At 36.2% G+C, this 15,917-nt stretch overlaps 1 protein-coding gene across 6 annotated transcripts in view; it reads right to left on the bottom strand.

The window, feature by feature from the left end:
* Positions 1-15,917, bottom strand: part of CACNA2D1 (calcium voltage-gated channel auxiliary subunit alpha2delta 1) — a 545,135-nt gene that overhangs the window by 224,291 nt on the left and 304,927 nt on the right. The gene's annotated exons all lie outside the window — the stretch shown is intronic.

Raw genomic sequence — 15,917 nt, 5'->3', positions numbered from 1 at the left:
GCTAACCATCAATGTTGCTGAAATATGCCATAAATATAAATTATGTAAAATTCGTACTACAGAGGAGGAATGGAAAAGAAAGGGTGAAAAAAGTGACTGCTAAGGAATTTAAAATTCTTATTTGTGCCTCCAAGGCCATCTATATAGATTTCCCTTTCCTTTCTTTTCCTTATGAATTCACTGGAGATAAAGCCCTTTTCAGTATGTCTTCAGTAGTAACTTGAGCACTATGCAAAGATGTATTTTTCTGTGCCTCTTAAACATCTCCAAACACAGATACTCTTAATGCTCAATAAAAGCAAACTTACACTACATGAAATCAGATATAAAGAAAACTACTCTGGAAAAAAAATCACTAAATGATTACTTCTCAATGTATGTTTCAAAATAAAAATCACTAGTTCTTCAATATATTAATAGATGTCACATTGGCAAGAGTGGTGCATGGTAGTAAGGTTTTTGAAAGAAAGAGGGTTAAAGTTAAAATTGTCCCGTTGGCAGGAATTTACAGGGTCTGCAGTATATGAATATACATTACAAATTTCCAAGAGGAAAAGACATCTTGTTTTGTTTTCCAAACTTCTTTGCCACAGACCTGCCCACTCCCTTCCTTTTTTAGTGTAAGAAATGTGCCATAGGACTAAAGAGCCGTAGAATATAAGCCTCTATGAAGGCCGTTAACAGACAAACCAATAAAAAATAAAACCAGAACACTGCATAAAAAACATAAGTTTGAATTTATTTTACTTATTATCAATAGAACTTTCAAAACTACCATTTAATTGATTTTTAAAAAGAGAATTAATAAAAGTCACTAAAGAATTTCAATGGGCATGAATGTTCTAACTCATGAATTATTTCGTATAGCATTAGGCATGAAAGTTCTAATTCAGGAAATGTTTCTTACAGCATTAGTTTTGTAACAGACTTAACATACAAAATCAGAACTCATAGCATACACAAAATAATTAAATATTCTGAATCCACTTGAGACTGAAACCTAATTATTAGTTTATTGGTCAGTCTTGCAATTCTATAATTTGTATGTAGGTGACAATTTTCACTTTGTAGAGTATATTGGAGTAACAGCTGAAACACTAAGTTTATTTTCTTTGTAGACTTAATTTCTACCATTTATAGAATAGGAACACAGAGAAAAAAGTGAAACTGCATTAAATTTCAAGGGACCACTTTCAAAAGACATTTATTAAATACTTATATGCACATACTATTTTGTCAAGAGAACCACCATATAAATTAAACTTTCCCATCCATACCCTTCAGACAAAATAATGGGAAAAAAATCAATTATTAAAAAAAACATGTTTCATAGTATTAGATAGAGCTAATGGAATTAATTGATTAGTCAATTTTATACCCAAGTGTAAAACAGTTACAGATAAGAAAAAAAGCAAATTTATTTATTATTAAGGGTATCACATTCAGTATCAGAAGGGATATACATATGATAAAGAAATGCCAGTCTGAACTCAAGCCAAATATTTTAATTCTGTTAAGATAAACCATGCTTGTAATAAAAACAGACAGAAAATAAAATTGAAGAAAAGTTCAGTTTATTGGAGACCGTTCACATTTTCACCTTTTTACTATATTATACTTTACACAAAAATCCTTTAACTAGTTTTCTTTTAGAAACTATATATTGCTTCTCAACTGTTATTGGGAATATGTATTCCAAACTTTATTTAAATTTTATGAATTTGCACAAGATTCTATATTTTGGATGATGCAAAATTCCAAACACTGATTTTTTTTTCTTTTAAGCATACTGGGAAAAAACATATGAGGCATACATTTATATTGCATGTTGTGGCAGTTTGAGATTATTTTATTAATCTCAAAAAGAGAAAGATTGTAAGCTAATCTATTCTTCTGGGTATGACAACCTTTTGATTATACTGGATTCAGTTGAGGATCCCTTGATTAATTACCTGTTAAGATTATGGCTTTGATTTGACCATGTCAGTAATGTGCGACTCAGGTGGAGTTCCCCACCCCCTTGATGGGCCCATATAATAAGTGGACACTCACTCAGGAAGACACACGGGAAGAGAAAGAGCTCCGTCATGTTTGATCCTGGAGCCCTGGGAAGAGATACGAGCCATTCACCTGAGAGTTTACAGCTGACCTTGGGAAAAAGTTGAGATTGATATGAACGCCCTGAGAGACAAGCCTATGCCAGCCTACAGCTGAGATAGGGAAGAAGCTGAGCCCAGGGAGCCCCAAGAGGAGGACGAAGCCCAGGAAAGAAAGACCAGGCAGAGATCAGTGATCATCTTGCTTCAGCACACGGCAACAGACGTGGTGAGAAAGCAGCCTTGAGTTGGACTCTTTAAGGTCATGTAAATGTAAGCTTTTACCCCAAAAAATATCCTTTATAAAAGTCAGCAGATTTCTGGTACTTTGCGTCAGCACCCCTCTGGCAGACTAATACATGGCAAACGAACTCCTTGTACCTGGGTATTTTATATTCCTAATTTTCAAAGAGCCTTTTTTTGTTACTACTATATTCATTTCTTACATGGTCAAAATATAAATGCAAAAATATGACTTGTTTTAGAAAAACAACAAAACTACGAAGTACCTAATTAAACATGTGTGCTTAGACAGGTTGTCATGTTTTAATAACAGAACACAAACCTTAGCAGAATGTGTAACTAATTATATACACTACCTTTCATCTAAATTTCTTCCCCACTATTAAATGTGACATTTGTTTTTGGCTTAAGAGTATATTTTTTACTACCTTTCTTTTTAAAAATACACTGTACTTTCTCAGACACTGAACTTTGTATTGATAATATTCATATTTAGTTAGTCCCTTATTTTACCTAACAGAGAAGTTCAGTTAATCAATTTTAGTAAGGATAAATCTATATACTATATCAGAATTTGAGGGAACTGTCACTTTCCATTTTATAAGTCAACCCAATCAAGCAATATAACTGCATTGGCACTAAAATAAATGACAAATATTCATAGAGTGCTCCGGTCCCACGGGGGCGAGTCCAGGGACCTGTGGGAAGAAGCAGGGTGGGGCAGGGGACGAGAAGAATGGAGACAAGACAGGATTCTGATCAAGTCTCGTTTATTGGGGATAAAACACGGGGATATATAGAGAGGGAAGGGAACGTGTACATAGGTGATAGGCTGGTCTTGTGGGTGGCAGACGTCCAAGGAGGGGATTGGCTGAAAGTTTGTGCCAGGTCTGTGGAGTTTTGTGCCTTGCGCATGCGTATTGCTGTGCACCTGAGTAGTGGCGGGAGGGGGAGAACAAAGAAGCAGGGAGGAGAAGAATAAGGAAATGACAGGGCAGATTTGTGAACTCCGCCATGTTGTGAGATCCGCCATGTTGTGAGAGGTTGTAGATAGGTCTCACAGCGGGTGGCTCCCTACAATAGAGTATTTAATTTACATAACCATATAAAAACAAAATTTCCAGTCTCAGTATCTCATATATTCTTATGGAAAATTTTAATGATATGTTTAATTGTGACTTCTGTTTTCACAGTTTCAGAATTATTTGGTTCAAGAAGATTTTAAAAATATATAAGTTTGAGAAAAATCGTAATTCAGTGAAGCAGTATTCTTCATTCACCTACAATTATCTTTTCTGCTGTATAAAATATATATACTAAGATGTAAGCAGTGATGTTAAACAAAATCAAGTTGCAATAGCACACATCCTCAAATCATTGAATTACCAAAATTATTACTTGAACTAACCTAAAAGGATTGGAAATAAAGGACAATTCTCACCCAATCAGCCCAATTTCTAAGTTCAAAAGCTTTTATAGAAATGAGATCTAGTTAAAATGAACCTAGTTCTAAAAGGAAAATAGAAAAGGGGCATTTTACAAAATGAGGAACCTGGCTGTAAAAAGAAGAATTAAAAGAGGAAAAGCAACAGTATCTATCAGTTGAGTTGCTCCTCCCTTTATACTGCTCCCTGCTTCCTCCCTGCTTAGAAATGATACAGGGAGTTTTTTGGGTCTCAGGACCACCAAAGGAAGCCAGATCCCATACGTTTTTGGTGATCTTACACGCTATCACTTGAAATTCCCCCATTTCCTCCTCCAGAAAGTACATGGTTATTTAAAGTCAGTCTCAAATAGTACTTTGATTAAAGCTATGGCATATAAATTAATTATCAAATTATAGAATGGAGTCATCTTGTTTCTTTATTATCCTTCTGGCCAAATGTTTTTATGCAAATAACTGTAAAACATCATATTCAAAGGTATTCCACTCTCAAACATAAATGTTTCAGTGGATTTCATGTATTATGCATAGTAGGGTAGGATAAAGCCTGAAACAGCCTCAAACTAGATTCATGGATTAGTCAAGCCTTTAGAGAGTTATTTTTCATAATTTAAGCACCACGAGATGATAAGAACAAATTGTTTTGATTCTGGTTTTTAACCAAGTATTCTAGTTATTTATTATCTCCTTGAAACAAATTACCCAAATGGTTCATGCTAATATAATACTGCTGCTTTTTGAAATTTAAAACATCCCTTAGCAAGTTGAGAGATAAATTACTTTAGTCTCCCAGTGTCTTCAGGGAGTCAAGAATTAAATATAACCAAAAGAGATCTTTCCATCTTAAATATATATATTGTGAGTGACAGTCCCTTGCATGCCACTTTTCTTATAAAACCTGGCTTTGATGAATGGTTTGTGAAAAATCTGGAGTATAAGTACAAAGCTTCCACATGGAAGTAAAATGTTGCCAGGGCTAGGACTTAAATATTGTAACTTAAAATTAAGATTTTATAGCCAGCAACTGAAATATATAAAACATTCAAAATTGAAATAGAAATGAGTTTCCTGTCCTATATACTAATTCTATTTTCTTGGCTATACCTTTGGCTCTGCAGATGATCCAAAGCCTGACAAATTTTGGGAAACTGTATTGTCTGCTAAAGTCACTTTTGAAAAATCTCCTTCTTATTGTCATTTTCAGCACTCCTCAGCTCCAAATATGAAGTCAATCCATTGAATATTAAAGATATTCTTCATTAAAAATATATTATGTTAATGTTCCTGGCCTGCCAAGATTCATGCTATTTAGCTCAAATAATGTATAACTCGAATTTTCTGATTGATGTGTCTTTGCAGCAATTCGACCAGCCACACAAACCACTTTTAGGGATGGTGTCCAAACTCACCTGTGGTGGATGAAATGAGTCCACCAGCAGCACTGCAATAATATATGAATAAATGAATTTAGGAATGTGGGTATGCAGTGGTGTGTATGTGGCTGTGAATCCATGGATGTGGTGGTAGGGAGAGCTGGATATTAACATGAGTGGATATTTCTAAAGACAGCTAAAAACAGCTAAAAGAATAAACTAGGTCCTTGGCAATGGTCCTTGTAAAATGTATTTATGTTTGTTAAAATATGGAACAGGTAAGCATGTTGAAAAAGTATGGACTTCATAAAAATAAAAGGGAAGAAATGATAAGAATGAGTCCATCTAGAGGTGAAATTCCCAGATTACTAGACTGAAGAAACATAATAAAACTGCACTTGCATTATGACAAAAACAAGAAAATGAAATAATTGTTCCAGCCTGGAACAAGATATCTGTCCCATGAATCTTAGCAAGTCTTATTTTATAGATGGAAAAATAATAAAAATTGGGAATACATATCCACAGATTGTATCTAATAGTTCCATCTCTAATTATACATTAATTAAATTATTATTTTATTTTCTTATATCAGTGTGCTGTGAGTCTATTTTAATTCACCTTAAGTCTTCTCACGATTCCATACAGCAAGTGGACAAAATGGAGGTACTAGTTGTTGTTGTTGTTTTAATCTGATAAACCAAATGAGATAATTTATAAGAAAGCCCAATGTAAATAGTAATTAAGCATGTTGCTGTGCTTCAAATTTACCTATGATTCTAAGCACTCCTTCTAGAAAATCTCCAATCTTGTATTAAACCAAAAGTTTGCTTGTCCATCTGTATCAGCTTGGTATGATTATGAATTCCAAAAATAGATATTGGATTATGTTTGTAATCTGATCTGTATCTCAGCCTGATTGAGTTATGATTAGGGCTTTAACTGGGCCACATCATTAGGGCATTGAGTCCCCACCCCTTGGTGGGTGGGGATTCACAGATAAAAGGCATGGCAAAGGACAGAGTTGCAGGTTTCTAAGGTTAGAGTTTTGATGTTGGAGTTTGATGCTGAAGTCTTAAGCTGGAATTGAAGGAAAAGAGACAGAGCCATTCACCTGATAGTCTACAGCTGACCTTGTGAAGGAAACAGTTGCTGAGCCCAGGGCAATCCAGGAAGCCTGAACCCTCACAGATATCAGGGTTATCCTGCTCCAACATGTGAAAATAGACTTCGGTGAGGGAAGTACCTTATGGTTTATGGCCTGGTAACTGTAAGCTCCTACCACAAATAAATATCCTTTATTAAAACCAACCAATTTCTGGTATTTTGCATCCGTACCCCTTTGACTGACTAATACACCATCTATCACCCAAACTTTAGAAACTTGCTGGAGAAAATTTCACAAGTAACCCTCACACAGATTGAGTTGGTGGTTCTCAACCTTTTAAAAACTGTTAATAAATGTGGATTTGCTTTGTTTGGCTTTTTTTCTCTCTCTCTCTTCAGAAATTCTACTGTCTTTGGAAAACTTTAAAAAAAATTCATTATAAACTTTATTTTTAGAGACATTTTAGATACAGAAAAGCTACATCAAAAGTATAGGGTGTGGGGAGCAGATGTAGCTCAAAGTGGCTGAGTGCCTGTGGTCCCAGGTTCAGTTTCCGGTGCCTCCTGAAAAAAACAAATCAAACAAGCAAAACAAAAATACAACTCAGGGGAGCTGCTGTGGCTCAGTGGTTGAACGCTGGCTTCCAACATAGGGGTCCTAGGTTCAATTCCTGGCCCCCCAGTACCTCAAAAAATATATATACATATATCTATATGGGAGGGGAGTGGATGTAGCTCAGTGGTTGAGTGCCTGCTTCCCTTGTACAAGGTCCAGGGTTCAATCCCCAGAACCTCCTGAAAAAAAAAAAAAAAGTGATAGGGGGAACCATGTGGTAGAAAGATGGACTATGGTTAACAGTACAAATATGAGAGTGCTATCTCATGAACTATAATAAAGGTACAATAGTGTTAATAAGAGGGGGTGGATAAAAAATACACCAAGTATGTAGCTAGTAGTAACAGTCTGATCATGTACTTTCATAATCTGTAACAAAAGTTCCACAACAAAATAAGGTTTTGGTGGAGGGGTGATATACTGGAATTCTTGCACATTATGCATTATTTTTCTGTAAGCTCATACTTCTCTAATTTAAAAAATGGAGAAAATAAGGAAAAAAAAAGAGGAATCAGAGGGTGGTTTCACCTGGGTAGACATTTACCAGAACTCACCAAATTATACTCTTAAAATGTATGCTTTTCTCTTCAGGTAATTTTTTTTTTAAAAGATTTATTTTTCTTTATTTCTCCCTCCTCATGCTTGGACTTGCTGTCTGGTTGTTTTCTTTTTTAAGAAGCACCAGAAATCAAACCCAGGGCCTCCCATATGGGAGAGTTGCCTAAACACTTGAGCCACCTCCACTCCCTCTGTAGATAAATTTTTAGAAAGGAGGCAGGGAGAGAGCCTTGTCACAGTGTGCCATATAATGTATTTGAATTCTGTGCCTTGAACTGTATGCCTATTTGAATGTATGCCTATTTTTAGAAATAAATATTAATAAAAGAAAAAATATTTGTGAAAAATGTATAGGGGATTCCCATATTACCTCTACCCACCCACATACACACTTATATTAGTGAGGTACATTTGTCACAACTGATGAACCAAATTGAAGCATTGCTCTAATCAAGATGTATAGTTTATGGTTTCACTCTGTGTTGCACAGTTTTATAGGCTTGGGCAAATGTATTTTGTCATGTACCCATCATTGCAGTATCATACAGAACAATTCCAGTGCCCTAAAAATGTCCTCTGTTCCACCTATACACCCTTTTTTCTCCCCTCTGAACCTCTGGTATGCACTAACTTTATATCAATGCTACAAGTTCTTCCATTACCACATGATAATACCTACAATAACAATAAATCTACATTGGTCCATGGTTACCCTCCCACCCCCTTGAGTTTTTTCATTACCCAGTGTTGAGGAATTTTGGATGACGTTTGCTCTGCTTCAGATTGAGAGGGCTAGATATGATGAGGCAGATAGAAGGAACTGCTTTGCTTGCAGTTGTAGATTGTCCCTGTTTTTTGGAGGGGCTTGTCTATCATCAGCATTTTATTTACCCTGGGCAGGTCTAAAGAACTAGAGAGTAGGTTTTGGCCACAACTCGATCTTAGGCAGATTTCACTAATTGCCACAGTACACAGAAGTGCCTCTGAGGACACCGGGGACATCTGGACACTATATGCAAGGCACACAACTGAATGAAACCAATGTCCATTCAGTGGACCCTATTTGGGAATATATGATAATTTATTTCCCCATTATATTCAAGATAGACTCATTTATAAATTCCCTACTTGTGATTCTTCTATCCCTTTTATTTGAACCGATAATTATCACGATACCTATTAGATTTTTGTCTCAGGGACTTAAATCTTTGGACTGTTCATATGCTGGTTGAGCCTTTGGAACTCTTCTCTCCCCAATCCAATCTTGTGATTCTCTTTGACTGAGAAATCTTATCACCCCACTTATTTTAGCCACAAAAATTAATAACTGCATAAATCTATCAATAATCATATCCCATTCCCATATTTCTCTGGCTGTAAAGTAGGTCCAAGGGTAGTTAAGCCAGGAAACTTGAGCCAGTGAAAGCACTATCCTCTAACCATATGATAGAGCCAAAACGTAAGAAGTCTCTTTGGTTTACAAAATGGAAAACACAAATGTGAATTGGAGGTTATCATAGGCTATCTTCCCTGACACATGGATAAAAATAAGATTCGTTGGAAACTGAGGCATTAGTGTCTAGCAAAGAGAGATGCGCTGTTTCCATGGCTATGCTTGCAACCTAAAGAATACGGTAATTAAGAGTTCCCAGCAAACAGGACGAAGCTGTTAAATGCTGAAAAGAAAAGATGAGCAGATACATTTTATAGTTAGATAGAACACTTAGACCTTATACCTTGAGATAAGATGTTTTGAGTTCCTTAGATCATGAGTAATGCTAATAGTTAACTGCATGCTTGTTCTCACATGGACTTGAGTATACAGAGAGCCCTAGAGGACAATAAAGTTGTCTGAGAAGTCTCTACTCGCAGAACCCCTGATCTCAGCTCTCTCTCTTACTTTCTCTTTGTTTCTTTCTTTCTTTGTTTCATTCCCGATACCCTTCTGGCCCAAATCTCCAACAAAGATTAAAACCAAAATACAGAGAAACAAATATAGCAATGGCTAGATGTCTCCATCTGTCGGCTTCTTGATTATAGGACTAATAACTGACTTTTTTAAGCTAGCTAAAATTTGGATTCTAACTCCTACAATTGAAAATACTAATACAAATAGCATACTCCATACTGTGTTCTTTCAATTCTAAATTCATGTTACGTCCAGTCAATAATATTTGCTTAAATTGCTACTCTTTCTGTTGGTGGCATTACAGGAACAAAACTGTTTCAAAACTAATTCCCTGATCTATGTCCTGGATTTTAGTTCTTACAGCTTCCTTAAAAGATTTCATTCCTTCATTTCTTTCCTTCACTGTGTATCCATCTTCTCTTTACTCACAAGCATAACATGATAAAGAATATCTGTTGAATAGAAATTCCTATGTGTACTCACATAAAAACTGTTTTTCCTAATATTTAAACATAATTTTTTAAAAAGCCAAGAGTTCACACTTTGCTTAGCTGAAACAGAGAATCTTAATAGTTTCCTAACAATTCTGTAATGAATGAAAGGTAAAAAAATATATATGTAATGCCAACTTAATATTTCTTATCATCAAAGAAAGTATCATTTTCAAAAAGATTTCTATCAATTTATTTTCATCAACTATTTGATAGCTGTTTGCCAAAGGGCTGCTGATGCAAAGTACCAGAGATGTGTTGGCTTTTATAATGGAGATTTATTTGAGATAAAAGCTTACAGTTCCAAGGCCATGAAATGTCCAAATCCAAGCACTGTAAGAGATGTTTTCTCACCAGTGTCAGCTACTGTTGATCCTGTTGTCTGGCCTGGTTTAGCAAGATAGCTGCTGATCTCTGCTAAGTTCTCCGCCTTCCCCTCTGGGGTCTACCACCTGCTGGAGCTCAGCTATAGACAACTAGGAATAGGGTTTATCTTTTTCCAGACTTCCTCTCTCAGTTTTGGCAGCTCTGCTTTCTTACTGAGTTCAGCTACAAGTTCTCAGGTATGGCTCATCTCTCCCTGGGCCTCAGCTCTTCGAGCCTCTTGAGGGCTTCTCTCCTTATAGCTCAACTGTAGGCAAAACTGGAGTCCTTTCTCACATTGCAGGATCAAATATGGCAGAGCTCCTTTTTCCTGTGTGTGTGGTCTCTCTCTCAGTCTCCATTTATATCAGACCCAGCAAGAGGGCGGAGACTCAACCTGAGTCATGCCTCCCTGACGTGGTCCAATAAAAAGTCCTAAAGGTCCTTCAACTGAATTTCATGCAATCAAAGGGTGCCATTTCCACAGGAATACATTAGTTTAAGAGCATAATCTTTTTCTTTTTGGGATTTATAAAATAACTTCAAACTGTCACAATAGCAGTTAGACACTAGTTGCATAATAAAGAATGGAATATAGAAAGATTGATTATAGACTTGAGCACTACAGTTTCTATTAAAGTAGGTGAGAATATGATTCTATTGCTAGGGTGCCATTCAATGATCTATGGATTATAGTGTGAAAATACAAAAAAAAAAACCTATCCCTTCTGAACTTTCAGAATTCACTCATAAGAATAAATGTGAATAAACTTTGTACACTCACCAAGCACTGTGCTGGACATTTTTACATTCCTAAATATATGTTTTATTGGCGAACCTGACAATTAAAAATAAACCAGGGAGTAGATATTACCTATCTTAATATGTGTATTAGAAAGCTAATACTAACAACAATTAAACTGAGTCTAATACAGATCTTCTTTTTCCTAATCAAGTACTCATTATACTACTATTATGAATTTAAGAAGGATCAACTTCTTGGAGACAACGAATTCCTTATATACTCTACATAGCTCACCTAAGATTAAAGATAATACTTAATGATCTTTGAGATAAATTAGTTTATGTGTTCTTTAACTGTTTTTTACAATTTGTGTTAAAATGTTTATTTAATACTAATTTCTTTAGCTTACTGGAAGGAGAACAAAATGGGAACATAATTTTGGCCTTTTGTAAGCTTTCTCCTATTACATCTAGTACATCTTTTCAAATTTACCCATATTTGCAGTATTATAGAGTGTTTTTTTTAAGTTGCCATTATGGTGCTTATAAATGAAGTTTTACTTAATAACTGGCTCAGAACATTTATCAACAAGCCAAAGTCTCCAAGATAAGCAGTCACACCAAAAGGTAATAGATAAGTAGGTCTTTGTTATGTTTAATTAACTAACTGCAAAGATGCTCAAGGACTCCACCCCAAAGGGTAGTATGAAGCTGATCACGCAATTGGAAATATCATCCTAGATAAAAAAATTAAAAAAAATTCTTAATATTCATTGAAAGGAAATGATCATTACTTCTAGATAAAATAAACTAAATTTTTTAAAAACCCTCTCTGGTAAGAGGGTTAAATTGTTCCAATTTGAGTAGAGATTGTGTTCTATTATGCATATATTCAATGTTGGCACAGTGCCTAGAATGTTGTACGAACTGCTTTAAATGGCTATATGAACAAATAGGCCTATAAGAACTCTTGAAAATTCTAGACTAAACAAAATACACAGAAATGTGCTCCTGCACACATGCACATACAAAATGCATCATACTAGAGGAAAAGTTTACAGATTTAAAAAGCTTTAGATTAGTTAAAGCAGACCATTTTCACTCTTAAAGGTAATCAAATGGGAATTTCAAGTTGATTGTGATTTCAAAGCTCCTTGGCTCTTAAACTTCAAAGGAGATCATTTCTTGTTAAATATTAAGAGCTATATCAATTTATTTCTTTATTTGATAAACTTTAATAGAGAGTTGTCTGCAAGCTTTTCTTGGGACTCCCAAATGATATCAATAAATATATGATTTAAAGTGAAGGATAGAGACAAAATAGAGTACAAGGAGATAAATATACTATTTTCTTCAGGGACCAAATCTCCCAGAAATCTCAATCTAGAATTAAATAAGTACATCCATAATACTGAGACACCTGCTTTCATGTCCTTAATCTTTATCTCCAGTGAAGCTGTGAATATAATCATCTAAAACATTAAAATATATTTTACCAAAATGCTTCATTTTCTATGCTTCTTCCTATTGACTTAGACAACTCACAGATCTTCTTGACTCATGATCAAAGTTAACATCACTTGCACTATGTGATGTCCTAGCAATAAAACTGTGTTAATTTTTCCAATGATAATACTGGTACTGCCTTTCCAAATTAATCACTATCAACTTCAGAAAATTATCATACTGAAACAAAATATAAAGACTTACACCATGGTCAATGAATTATTGAGTGTAAAATAATCAGGGTAAAATCACAGCCTCCAAGTACATAAAGTTGGTAATCACTACAGCAATTTAATTCATCTTTAATTGGGCTCGAGAGGTTATGTAGGATGGAAAAGAAGGGAGAGAAGGAAAGACATTTATGTGTGTCTACATTATATCATTTAAATCTTATATTTAATATTATCATTTCATACATTACATACAACAATTTCTTCATTATACAACAGGGATTTTATTTAATTTTATTTTCACACACTCCATATCAAAGTCAAGCATGATTTATTTTGAAAATAATGAAATGATAAAAATTTCAGTCACCTTGTATCATGTTACTCCTTGGATTTCCCATCCCTTTCTTTCTTCACCCAATTTCCCCACTATTGAGAAGAATGGGTTTCAACACTAGACGAAAATGGAAACCAGCTAAAACAAATATATCATTGTTTAGCTTGGATATTTTATTATGTCTAAGTTTCTATCCAACAGCCTTAAAAGCCATATTTATTTAACAGGGAAAAGGGATTTCTAAGTTCCCACAATGGAAAACTTTGTATAGCAAAGACAAAGCTAGGAGTTCTCAACCACAATCCATGGTTTAAAATTACTCGGGATATGGAATATGGGTACTTCCTATTGATTAAGAAATCAAATTTGGGTGGAAAAAGCTAAAGAAAAGCTAAAGGAGAGAACTGGGAGTGAACTATACATCGCCTGGCTCCCACTTATAGTAGAACACAGTGGGAGAGAAAGCAGGAGATGTGTTTGGAGTAAATTCCAGTGCAGAAGTGAATGTGCCACACTTTTGATTGGAAATCTGGAACAAGATCTTTCCACTATTCAAGCACATCCAAGGAATTCTCTTTGCTATTGTTACCCAGCTAGCCCACATCAAATCAAAGTTAGATACCCTTCTTAAGAACCCTCACAGACCTTATATTTTCTCCTCTATAAATAGGGAGAATAACAATATCCATATCTGTGGTTTGTTGTATGGAATAAATAAGCTAAAGCTTGGTCCAAAGAGCAAATACATCCTTTTTTGTGTCCATGCAGTTCTTGCACTATACTTTGTCCATTTCCTTCTCTGAGTCCTATGAGTGGAGAGTCATTGTCTTAGTGGATCTTTGTTTTCAATGCCTAGCCTACGTCCATCCCAGTTTAGGTGCCAATATTTACTATACGAACAAGACTGCCTTCTTCACAATATTGTTAAATCATCTGTTATCTTTATTTTCTATAGTCAAACTCTTTGATGACAGGTTTCTGGCACTGTATTTATTTTGGTTCCTTACAAGTAGACTGAAACTAGCAATTCAAGAAAAGTAATTTATTTGTGAATGATAGCAAGAAACACCAATAGGGAAATGGGGAAATGAGACATGGAGGACACGGAATTCAATAGAGTGTTTTAAAGAACATGGTTCCCGCCTGTTCTCTTATGTGATCTATGCAAAAAAACAGATGGATCTTGGATGATGAGAGTGGATTATCGTAACCTTAACTAGGTAGTGACTCCAATTGGAGCTGCTTTTCCAGACGTGGTATCACTGCTTGAGCAAATCAACACATCCCCTGATAACTGGTATCCAGTATATTGATCTGGCAAATGTTTTTTTCTCAATTTTTGTTAGTAAAGACCACAAGAAACAGTTTTCTTTCAGCTGGCAAGGCCAGCAATATACCTTCACTGACCTCCATCCAGGGAATATCAACTCTCCACACCTATGTCAAAATGTAGTTTGAAGGGACCTGAATCACCTTCCCTTCTCCAAGACATCACACTGGTCCATTATATTGATGGCATCATGTTGGTTGGACCTAGTGAGCAAGAAGTAGCAACTTCTCTAGACTTGTTGGTAAGGTATTTGCAAGTCATTTGAACGTCAGAGAATGTAAATCCAACAAAAATGCAGGGGCCTTACACCACAGTAAAATTTCTAGGTGTCCAGTAGTATGAAGCATGTTGAGATATCGCTTCTAAAGTGAAGGATAAGCTGTTCTATCTGGTCCCTCCCATTACCAAAAAAGAAGCAAAACACATAGCTGACCTCCTTGGATTTTGGAGACAACATATTCCTCATTTGGGTGTGCTACTCCAGCACATTTACGGTGTGTGACCAGAAAAGTGGCTAGTTTTGAGTGAGGACTGGAACAAGAGGAGGCTCTGCCATAGGTCCAGGCTGTTGTGCAAGCTGCACTATCACTTGGGTCATATGATCCAGCAGACCCAATGATGCTGTAACTGTCAGTGGCAAATAGCAACGCTGCCTGGAGCCTTTGGCAGGGCCCTATCGGAGAATCACAATGCAGACCCTTAGGATTTTGGAGCAAGACCTTGCCATCTTCTGTAGTGGACTAACCTCATTTATTTATTTATTTTTAAAGATTTATTTTATTTATTTCTCTCCCCTTCCCCCATTGTCTGTTCTCTGCGTGTCCATTCACTGTGTGTTCTTCTGTGTCTGCTGGCATTCTCAGCGGTACCAGGAATCTGTGTCTCTTTTTGTTGTGTCATCTTGCTGCATCAGCTCTCTGTGTGTGCGGCAAGACTCCTGGACAGGCTGTGCTTTTATCGCGAAGGGGCAGCTCTCCTTGCGGGGTGCACTACTTGCACATGGGGCTTCCCCATGCAGGGGACAGCCCTGCATGGCACAGCACTCTTTGGCTGCAGGAGCACTGCACATAGGCCAGCTCACCACAGGGGCCAGAAGGCCCTCGGTTCAAACCCTGGACCTCCCATAGAGTAGGCAGATGCTCTATCAGTTGAGCCACATCCACTTCCAGTACTTACCTCTTTTAGAGAACAGGTGCTTAAACATGGGCCACCAAGTTACCATAAGATATGAGTTGGGTGTTGTCTGACCTGCCAAGCTGTAAAGTTAGGCATGCAAAGCAGCACTCCATCATAAAATGGAAGTGGTGTATATGAGATAGGGCTTGAGTGGGAAATGAAGGCACAAATTACATGACAAAATGGCCAAAATGTCCATCACCCCACTTTGCCATATTACCTTCTATTTTTCAGCCCATAGTTATGGCTTTTTGGGGAGTTCCTTATAATCAGCTGAAAGACAAAGAAGAACCTTGGGCCTGGTTTATAGATGGTTCTGCATGATATGAGGGTACCACCTAGAAGTGGAAAGCTGCTTTCAATACAGCCTTATAGATGTCCTTGAAAGTCAGTGATGATAAGAAATCCTTCAACTGGGCGAAACTTCAAGCAGTGCACCTAGTTTTTCATTTTG

This window comes from Dasypus novemcinctus, chromosome 5, assembly GCF_030445035.2.
Source record: "Dasypus novemcinctus isolate mDasNov1 chromosome 5, mDasNov1.1.hap2, whole genome shotgun sequence".
NCBI classification, from domain to species: Eukaryota; Metazoa; Chordata; class Mammalia; order Cingulata; family Dasypodidae; genus Dasypus; species Dasypus novemcinctus.
The sequence above is the reverse complement of the archived record's forward strand: the minus strand, read 5'-3'. Positions and strand labels throughout refer to the sequence as shown.